Source organism: Cucurbita moschata, unplaced genomic scaffold, assembly GCF_002738365.1.
Source record: "Cucurbita moschata cultivar Rifu unplaced genomic scaffold, Cmos_1.0 Cmo_Scf00015, whole genome shotgun sequence".
NCBI classification, from domain to species: Eukaryota; Viridiplantae; Streptophyta; class Magnoliopsida; order Cucurbitales; family Cucurbitaceae; genus Cucurbita; species Cucurbita moschata.
In genome coordinates, this window is record NW_019268531.1 from 3,967,706 (window position 1) to 3,978,069 (window position 10,364).

Genomic DNA, 10,364 nt, shown 5'->3' on the forward strand with positions numbered 1-10,364 from the left:
TTTTTTTTTTTTTTTTTTTTTTTTTTTTTTTTTTTTTTTTTTTTTTTACTTCTTCCCATTTATTTATTTATTATTTTTTAAATTAATAATTTTTTAATTACAATTTAGCTTTTATTTAACCTAGATTTTAATTTAATTTCTAATTGGAATTCGAGAAACTATTGAGATTGAGCCCCGGCTCGATCTGTCTTTAAGTTCCCTCGTTATGGATGTGTACGGGGAAAGGGATTTAACCTACATCGTCCCAATAAGGGTCATTAAAAATGGTTATAGATTCCCCGCTCTTGTGGACTTTCTTTTTTTGAATGATCGAGACTAGTATAACGCCCCATGTCTAGAATTTTGATCAGGATTCAAATTTCGAATTCGGTACCAGATGGTTCCACTATTTTCCTACATCTCGTACGACATGACCACGTCATCTACTCATTGCTTCTTAGGAGTGGAGAATATTCATACAGACCAACATGAGTCATTCCAGTATGTTTTGTTCTCACTCACATGTCTCCTAGGAAAATTTTTAGGAGGTCACCGAACATAGAATTGGTTCAAGTAACGCACGTTTAACCATGGATTTCCTATAATTGAGCCATCGAAAAGGAATGTGTACCTTGTTAGTATAGGTAGTGACTATTCGGAGGTGGTCTCGTCTTTACTCGGGTATCACAGCTAGCTTTTGATTTTCTTTCATTTTGTTCGACAACGTATTTTTCAAAAATTTAAAATAAGGAAACAAAAAATAAAAACACGAATGTTACTAAATGACCTTTTGACATATGAATGTTCTCGTAATTGAATGGAACTACTCGATCTTCTCTTTTTTTTCCTATTTCTTTTTTTTAACTCTGCACGTCACAATAAAAAACGAATAGAAATAGGAATATAAATAGAGGAACCTCAAAAAAGCGACAGACCGGTGAGACAGTAAAGACAAAGATATAAAGCAATGTAGTCTATTCAGAAAGCGTCCCGGGAATACTAAATTTCATTAGGGTCAAAGATAGATGAGACGTAGAACCGAACCCATCTGAGAATTTTATTTTTTATTTTTTGGTTTTTATGAAGGTTGAAAGAAAACGTGATATATAATTAAAATATTTAACTAATTATTTAAATCATTACATTCACCGACTTATAAATAATTGAGGCCAATAATTAGCGATCTCTTTTCCTCTTTCTTTCATTTTGGTTATTAATTAGCGATCAAACATTTAAATAATATTTTGTCTCACCAATAAAAAAAAATAGTTGAAATTAAATAAATATTTTTTTTCAAAATTTTAATTTGTCATCATCCTATTATTTCTAAATATTTTTTTTCCCTAAATTAATTAAAAATAATCTTAAATTTTACATTTTATTTTGTGTAACAACCACAAATAATAATAATAATAATAAATAAAATAAACAAAAATAATAATGTGATGATGTTATATGATGATGTGTATGATTATATGACATGATGACATGATGATGATGCATAATGACATGATGATGTAAAATGCATGATGATATTTCGTATTAAGATGATGGACATGTATTAAATGTCATGATGCATGATAACGATGAGTTCTTTAAGACACAACCCTAATTGATGTTAATGATGATGAACGTTTGAAGGCCAATGCATGCATGTTACCTTGGGTAATATGTGAATGATATATAGGGTTGTGTCATAAGAATAATTTAAGATGAAAACTATAGGGAACTCATGCATATTGTGTATTCATATACATCCGGTTACTTTCCATTTATGATGATGAGTATGGACGCATACACATTATGATGATGATGATCATCATGTCACGTATGATACTCAGGTTGATATGAACCAAGAGACATCAATCATACCAGAAGCATTTGTGCTTTGTTTAGCCAATGACTAAGTTTCTTTACAATTCTATGTAGTTTAGGTTGCATGTAGAATCATTCAAGCTTGACATGATCAATCTTGCTTGGAAGTGATTCGAATATCAAACACAAGTGTTCTTGTCTTGAGATATTTGATAAACAAGAATCATTCAGGCTAGACATGATCGATTTTGCTTGTGGAGTGATTCGAATCTCAAACAAGTGTTCTTGTTCTTGTCTTGAGATATTCGATCAATAAGGTAATCTGAATGTTACTCCTCTTGTAGTGATTCCATATCACGGGGGTTCGTTGACATCCAGACGTCTGGCTAAGGACAACTAGCCCGACTATGATGGGTCAAGGAGTGTGTGAACTGCATGGGTACTCACACTCGCACGTGTGGACAACAACGATAATTTTTTTCTCCTTCTTCTCAATTCTTAATCATTGAAGGCTCGCCACCTACAGTTACATGTCGTTGATGTTGGATGATAAAAGTCCCACATCGGCTAATTTAGAGAATAATCATGGATTTATAAGTAAGTAATACTAACTCCATCGGTACGAGGCCTTTTGGGAAATCCCAAGGCAAAGCCACGAGAGCTTATGCTCAAAGTAGACAATATCATACTATTGTGAAGAATCGTGTTCGTCTAACAGTTGACGGCAATAACTTTCCTTTCTTCCCCATTTTCTCGATTCTTAATTGTTGGCGTCTCGCCATTCGAAGTCAACGGTTGCCGACGACATTACTTTTTTTCTCGTTTCTTTTCCCTTCTTCTCGATTCCTAATTGTTGGCGTTTCGCCATTCATAGTCACCAATCGCCGACGACAATACTTTTTTTCTCCTTACTTTTTCCTTCTTCTCGATTCTTAATTGTTGGCGTCTCGCCACTGGTCGTCGACGACCGTACTTTTTTTTTCCTTTCTTTCGTCTTCTTCTCGAGAAAAAAGAACCACAATAATATTTTTTTTATAAAAAATTTAATAATTAAAAAATCAGAACAAATACTCTTTAATAAAAATTAATTTGACATTAACTTTTAATTACTAATTAAAAGAAAAATTAACTAACTTACAAAATATAAACTTTTAAAAATAAAATAGTTAGAATTTGAGCAAATAAATAAATATATATATATTTTAAAAAGAATAAAAAGAATATAAAACACGTGGAGGTGCATGTGAATGGTCCAGCAAAGTTGGGTTTATCAAATTCGTATCTACCAAGAATCAGACAGCACGTGTCTTGGTTCATTAATTTTTTTATTTTTAATTATCTTTTTTCCAACATTAAATAATTATGAATAATTGTAGATATAAACAAAATTACCTAATTATTAATAATTTTTAAAATCTTAGTCCAAATAATTCATAGTTAATTATTTTTTCAAATTAATAAAATTAGCATAGTTTGTTCAACTTGTTTAAAAATATCGAGTATTTTTAATAATTGTTTAGATAATCTATAAAATGTAGATATATATTTCTTCTATCCATGTATTTGACGGTAAAAAAAAAAATTAAATTTTAAAAATATTTTTAAAACAAAGTATAAAATTTAAGAATATTTTTATTATGTTAGGTTAAAATATATACAAATATTATCATTAATATTATTAATAATATTAAAATATTATCTTTTTTGGTTCATAGGTTTTAGGTTTATTTTTAATTTAATTTTCATTTAATGCCCACACCCTTAAAATTAATTATAGGGATGGAGGAGAGAGAATGCCCTTAAATCTTAGGTAGGGAGAGGGATAAAAGAAAATGTCATTAAAGTTAGAAAAATAATTCTAATAATCATAATAATAACAATAATTTAAGGTTGTCTGTTCCAAAATATATATGGTTTGGTTTCTCAGAGGCGAGCCAGAGCCGAGCGCTTTTACTGGCGTGGGAGAGGCTTCTACACCTTTATATCCTTTGCAATCTACTGCCCTTTGAGACCCAACATCATCGTTGGCGAGAGGTTTCCACACCCTTATACCCTTCACAATCCACCTCCTTTCGAGGCCCAACGTCTTCACTGGTTGGAGAGGCTTTCACACCCTTATACCCTTCACAATCCATTTCCTTTTGGGTCCCGAGGCCCAGCGTCCTTGCTAGCGGGAGAGGTTTCACACCCTGTAGATAATGTTTTGTTTCTCTCTTCGATCAATGTGGGATCTCACAACCCACCTCCTTCTGGAGTTTCCACATCCTTATAAGGAATGCATGCTTCATTCCTCTGGGATCTCACAATCCACCCCCTTCGAGGCCCACTATCTCGCTAGCACAACGCCTAGTATCTGGCTCTGATACATGTATCACACAAGCCCACCGGTAGTAGATATTACGTATCGTCGTCTAATGGGTATTCAAGCTTTCAATTTTGTGTCTAGTAGGTCACTCGACTTTAAAAAAAAAACCGATCTAATCGTCATCAAATTTAATTTTGTTTCTAAGCAGATTTTAAAATTTTAATTTTGTGTTGAATACGTCTATATATTAAATAAAGATATCAGTCATAAAAAAATCTATTAAATACAAAATTTCTTAATTTTTAAATATTTACAAATAAAAATGAAAAGTTCGAGAATTTATTAAATATTTTTTTAAGATTCACGAATCAACTAGACATAAAACTGAAAGCTCGATGACTTTCTCGAATCGAAATCGTGAATGCGAGAGAGCAAGAATAATTGAAGTGTTTGGTTGCTTTCATGAGTAAGGTGAGTTGCGACCCATCGCCCTTCAAAGTTAGGGCGTGGTCCTCTTCTTGGGTACTTCAACTATTTGGACCCATTCTTACCCAATTTAATTTACAATAATACCATTTTTTTTTTTAATTATGTCTATTTATTTTAATAATTATGCCGAGATTGTCTCGTGTATATTAATCAGTTATAGGAACTTCATAGTTAAGCTTGTTTTGTTTAGAGCAATTTTATGTTGGGTTATCTGCTTTGGCTCGTTACATATCACTGTCAGCCTCACGGTTTTAAAACGCGTTTGCTAGGGAGAGGTTTCCACACCCTTATAAAGGGTGTTTCATTCTCCTCCCCAACCGATGTGGGATCTTACAATCTACCCCCCTTCAGAACCCAGTGTCCTTGCTGTCACTTGTTCCTTTTTCCAATCGATGTGGGACCCCTACCAAATCCACCCCATTCAAGGCCCAGCGTCCTTACTGGCACACCGCAGCACATTACCCGATGTCTGGCTTTGATACCATTTGCAACGGCCCAAGCCCACCGCTAATCGATATTGTCTGTTTTGGCTCGTTACGTATCGTCGTCAGCCTCATGGTTTTAAAATGAGTCTACTAAGGAGAGGTTTTCACACCCTTATAAAGGGTATTTCATTCTCCTCCTCAACGAATGTGAGATCTTACAATCCACCCTCCTTCGGGACCCAGCGTCCTCGATGTGGGACCCTTACCAAATCCACCCCATTCAGGACCCAGCGTCCTTATTGGCACACCATGGCATATTACCCAATGTCTGGCTCTGATACCATTTGCAACAACCCAAGCCCACCGCTAGTGGTTAGTGTCTGCTTTGACCCGTTACGTATCGTCGTCAGCCTCATGGTTTTAAAATGGGTCTACTAGGGAGAGGTTTTCACACCCTTGTAAAGGGTGTTTCGTTCTCCTCCCCAACCGACGTAGGATCTAACAATGTCACAAGGGAATGTAGGGTGTCGAATTCTAAAGTATTAGTCGTTACAGAAATAATGAAATGTTCTTTTTAAAAAATCGTGACTTCGAGTAAAAACTGATAACACCGAAACGAAATCTACAAATTAGCCTAAGTTTTTTAGACCTCGGTAACTCAAGTATGGAAAAGAACGAACGATATCGAACCCGAATTGGTTAAGACGTCGTAATTGGAAGTAGGGCTTTGGAGATGACACAAGGAGAGCCCCCACCCACTTGAAAAATTGAGCATTTTGGCCTTTAATTTGCCTTTTTCTCATCTTTCACGTGCATCTCCATAATCGCCTCTCTCCCACATGCACACATCCCTTCAATTATGCCCATCAAACTTCCCTCCCAACCACCCATTACCGTCCTTTCTCGTTCTATTTTGGTCTTTAAACTTTTATGTTCATTTTGTTTCGGTACAGATCTGATTAAATCTATGTTGAGTGACCTCGTAGAGCTAGTTGTTAGGGTGTAACAGCCCAAGTCCACCGCTAGTAGATACTGTCCGCTTTGGCTCATTACGTATCATCATCGTCAGCCTCACGGTTTTAAAACACGTTTGTTAAGGAGACATTTCCACACCCTTATAAGGAATATTTCGTTCTCCTCTCCTACCAATGTGGGATATCACGTAGGGTCATCAGATACCAAATCCTGGAAATAGGGCGTTACTCTAAAAAAATAATAATAATAAACACGAAAATTTAGACACGGTAGAATATAGGATTTAAACTATCTTCATGTATTAACTTTTTTTTATTGTTAACGTTAATTATTAGTTAAAACTACGTGATATCATATCGTGTAGATGTCATAGCGTCCCATCGAAAACGAGCCTTTCGAGAATTTTAAAAGAATATAAAGCATCCAATTCCAATAGTTTTTGTTTGTTGACCCATTGGTGGGATGCATGTTTTGTTGGGGTTATGATGCCTCCTTCATGGCCACCCACCATCCCTACATAGAGGCCGGGACACATCTTTTTAGGTCAAATTTATAACCGTCCAAGCTCACTGTAAGTAGATATTGTTCGTTACGTATCGTCGTCAGCAACACGGTTTTAAAACACATCTACTAGGGGAAGAGGTTTCCATACCCTATAAAAAATGTTTCGTTCTTTTCTCTAACCGATGTGCATTGTTTGAAATACGACAACGTTTGAAACTGAGTTTTTGTTATACTTTTTATGTTAAATTTTAGTTCATATCAGCAATTTATACTCAGAAAATTAAACGATTCTTCTTATTTAATAATTGTGTTTACTTTCTTGAATAAAGCTCGTAGTTACTCATACCTCTCGAGATAATGATTGCATTCTTTGAGATGCCACACAGGTTGGAGAGAGGAACGAAACATTCTTTGTAAAGGTGTGGAAACCTCTTCCTAATAGACACGTTTTAAAACTGTGAGTTTGACGACCATACATAACGGGCCAAAGCAGACATTATCTGCCAGCGGTGGGCTTGCGCTGTTACATATAGTATTACAGAGAGGAGAATAGAACACTCCTCATAAGGCTGTGGAAACCTCTCCATAGTAGACGCGTTTTAAAATCATGAGGCTGACGACGATACGTAACAGGCTAAAGCGAATAATATCTACTAGCGGTAGATTTAATCTATTACATATTATCTAAAACCGTGGTGTCATTTCTCTCCTACTTAGTACTCATTCTCGACATTCTATGCAACTTCTCTACGACTCGTTAAAATTATCTATACTAATTTTTTTTTTATCATATTTTAAATAAATTATATATCTAACGGTGTAAAACGTCTTAACTAGCTAACCCGTCACTAAATTATTAAAAAAAAAAAAAAAAAATCACTTCCTTGAAACAAACGCAAATGGAAATGGCATCATATTATATAGTTCCTTGTTCTTCACTTCAACGACAAATCAAATCCTTCAATGCTTCAAAAGGTTTTTAAACCAAAAAAAAAAAAAAATTATTTACCACAACAATCTTCTCCTTCACTAAAAGATAAAAGTCGAAATATGTTCGTATATGACCGAACAAGTTAAACAAAAATTTGGTCGATTCAACCTAATTTTTTGTCGAAATGGTCTAACGATTTAGAATTGACGTCGAAATCGAGTATTTATCATATCCAAATTAGTCGAAACTGAAGAAACGAAGGGGTTAAAAATTCAATGACCTGAAAAATCCAATTAATCTAACCCAACCCGTACAGTTTGGATTGAATTATTAATTTATAGACTAGTCTGAGCTTCTTAGAATTTAATATTAAATTTTAAAAAGTACAGTACAATGAATTTTAATTTATTTAATTTTATAATTAATTATTTTCGACCCTCTTTAAAATAACTTTTTATAATTTAAAAGATAAAATTTTAAAATATATATTAAAATTGAGTAGTACCTCTATTAAAAAAAAAATAAAATTAAAATTTTATTAGGAAAAAAAAAAAAAGAAATTAAGCCTAATAAAAATATAATATGGATAAATTAGAGCCCATGAACCATAGCCCATCTACTTTGGTCCATGTAGAGCCCATTAACCATGGGCCTCTCTTTTTCAAAAGGCCCACTAAAATTAAAGACTTATCTTTTTTACCAGGAAATAAAATTAACTGCCATAAACTACCATAAAGGCTAAGAAAGAAAATAACTGCATATATTTACCCTAGCTTTAGTCTTATGGGTATTACGGTGAACTCGTTAACCGTGTAGGAATATCTTAACTTTACTTGAAAAAGTAAGAGTAGCACGTGGCTTGAGTATTAGGGTCATAAAATGCATACAAAAGCAATCTTAGAGGCCTTGAACTCTACTTTCCCGTTCGGGCTAAAATTGGATGTGTAATACTTCTCTACACATGACCCACGTACGCGCACATAGACCCGTTAGCACGAGCGTATATGTACCCATGGATCTGTCCTTCAGCTAGCGTACACTCACACTGTTGGAGCCACAGAGAGAAAGGAGTCTGCATGATATCATGGGGCACATAAATATCTTAATGTGCATGTTCGTACTCGTCGTAACTGGAAAGTATCCGAATCGTGTTAACATGATGTGCATGGCATAACATAAGTCATAACACATCATCACATAGTCGTCACATAACATAACATGTGTCGTCTCATTCATAAAATACCGAATATGGAAGGGTCACAGAGCACGTGTCGTTCATACGTTATACAATTCATCTAACCTTACTAATAGTACAGTCTCTAAATTTGTCCTTGAAATCCAAGTCAACAAAATTGACGATTTTTCCTTCGCGAATCAGTTAGAAAGGCAATAAAATAACGTTAATTTAAATATAATTCAACTGATTAAGATATATATTATCAGCGAATAGGTCAAATGATTCAAATCTTTTGACCGTTAGCTTTAAAAAATTAATAAAAAAATATAATATAATATAATAATTTAAATTACATATATAAAATAGACACCGACCCACCTAAAAGTTTAGAGACTATTTTATTATATAACCTAATTTATGTATATTAAAAAATACAAACAAATAAATAATTTTAATAAAAACTTTTTATTTTTTTTATAAAAACGCCCATGTACTATTATTTTTTTTTTTTTAAAAAAAGTACCATGACTTTTGAAAAATTATATTAGACACCCTTTCTTTTTCACTATTTAAAAAATTAGTCATAAATTTAGTGAAAAAATATAAATAAACCAATAGATGGTGTCCACGTAAGCAAAATAGTGAACGAGAGAGAAATACGGTGGACTATGACTCGGTCTCCACAAAAGCAAACGTTATACCTTAAGGTGTTCAAAAAATTCGATAACTCGACAAAATCGCTTAACTCAACCTAAACCACTGTTCGATAACATTTTACTTTTATTGTAACAGTCCAAGTCCACCGCTAACAGATATTGTTCTCTTTGAGTTTTCTCTCTCGGGCTTCCCCTGACAGTTTTAAAATGCGTTTGTTAGGGAAAAGTTTGCACACTTTTATAAAGGGTGTTTCGTTCTCTACCTCAATAGATGTGGAATTTCACATTTATTTAAATGATTATGTTGAGTTTAAAAAAACGTCCCAACTCAACCTACGAACATTCGTGCTATTTCTATTCATAATTGAACACGTCATTACAATAATATTATTTTATTTTAGAATTTAAATTTGGTGGTATGGGTTTTTTTTTTATTATTTTAAATATCAATATTGGTGGGTGTAAAGAGCAAATGACCTTTGGATTTTGCTATCTGATGTCATCTCCACTTACTTTTTTTTTTTTTTGTCTCTAAATTTTTATATTATTAAAAAATATTTTTTAATTTTTTATTATTCAATATAAAATAAAAAATTAAAAAATATTTTTTAATTTTTTAATTACTATTTGGATATAAAAAAATAGTAGTAATTTAAATTTATGTTATAGTACATGGATCTTGCTTCAAAATTATTTTAATTATTAAACAAATTTAATTTCTTTGTTTAATTTTTTTTATTTAATTAAAAAATCTCCATATAATCTCGTAGGGTTTGAAATTGGGGGTCGATCTAATACGTACTTTAGTGGGTGTAGAAATTTAGGGAAGAAATTAGGTCAAAACTTTTTGTCGATTATTTTAAACTTTTACTTCTAATTTCTTTGGCAAAACATTAATCAAATTGCTAACGCTAAATTATAATATAATATTAATTTTTTATATTACTAAATTTCGTCTTAAAAGTTTGAATATAATTTTAATTTTATCTTTTAAAATTCTCGTGATTTTGGTGATGAAAAACTCATATATCGTCCCTAATTTGTCTTATAGTGGAGTTTTTTTTTTTTTTTTTTTTTTAATCGTACGAACTAAAATTGTAATTTAGTC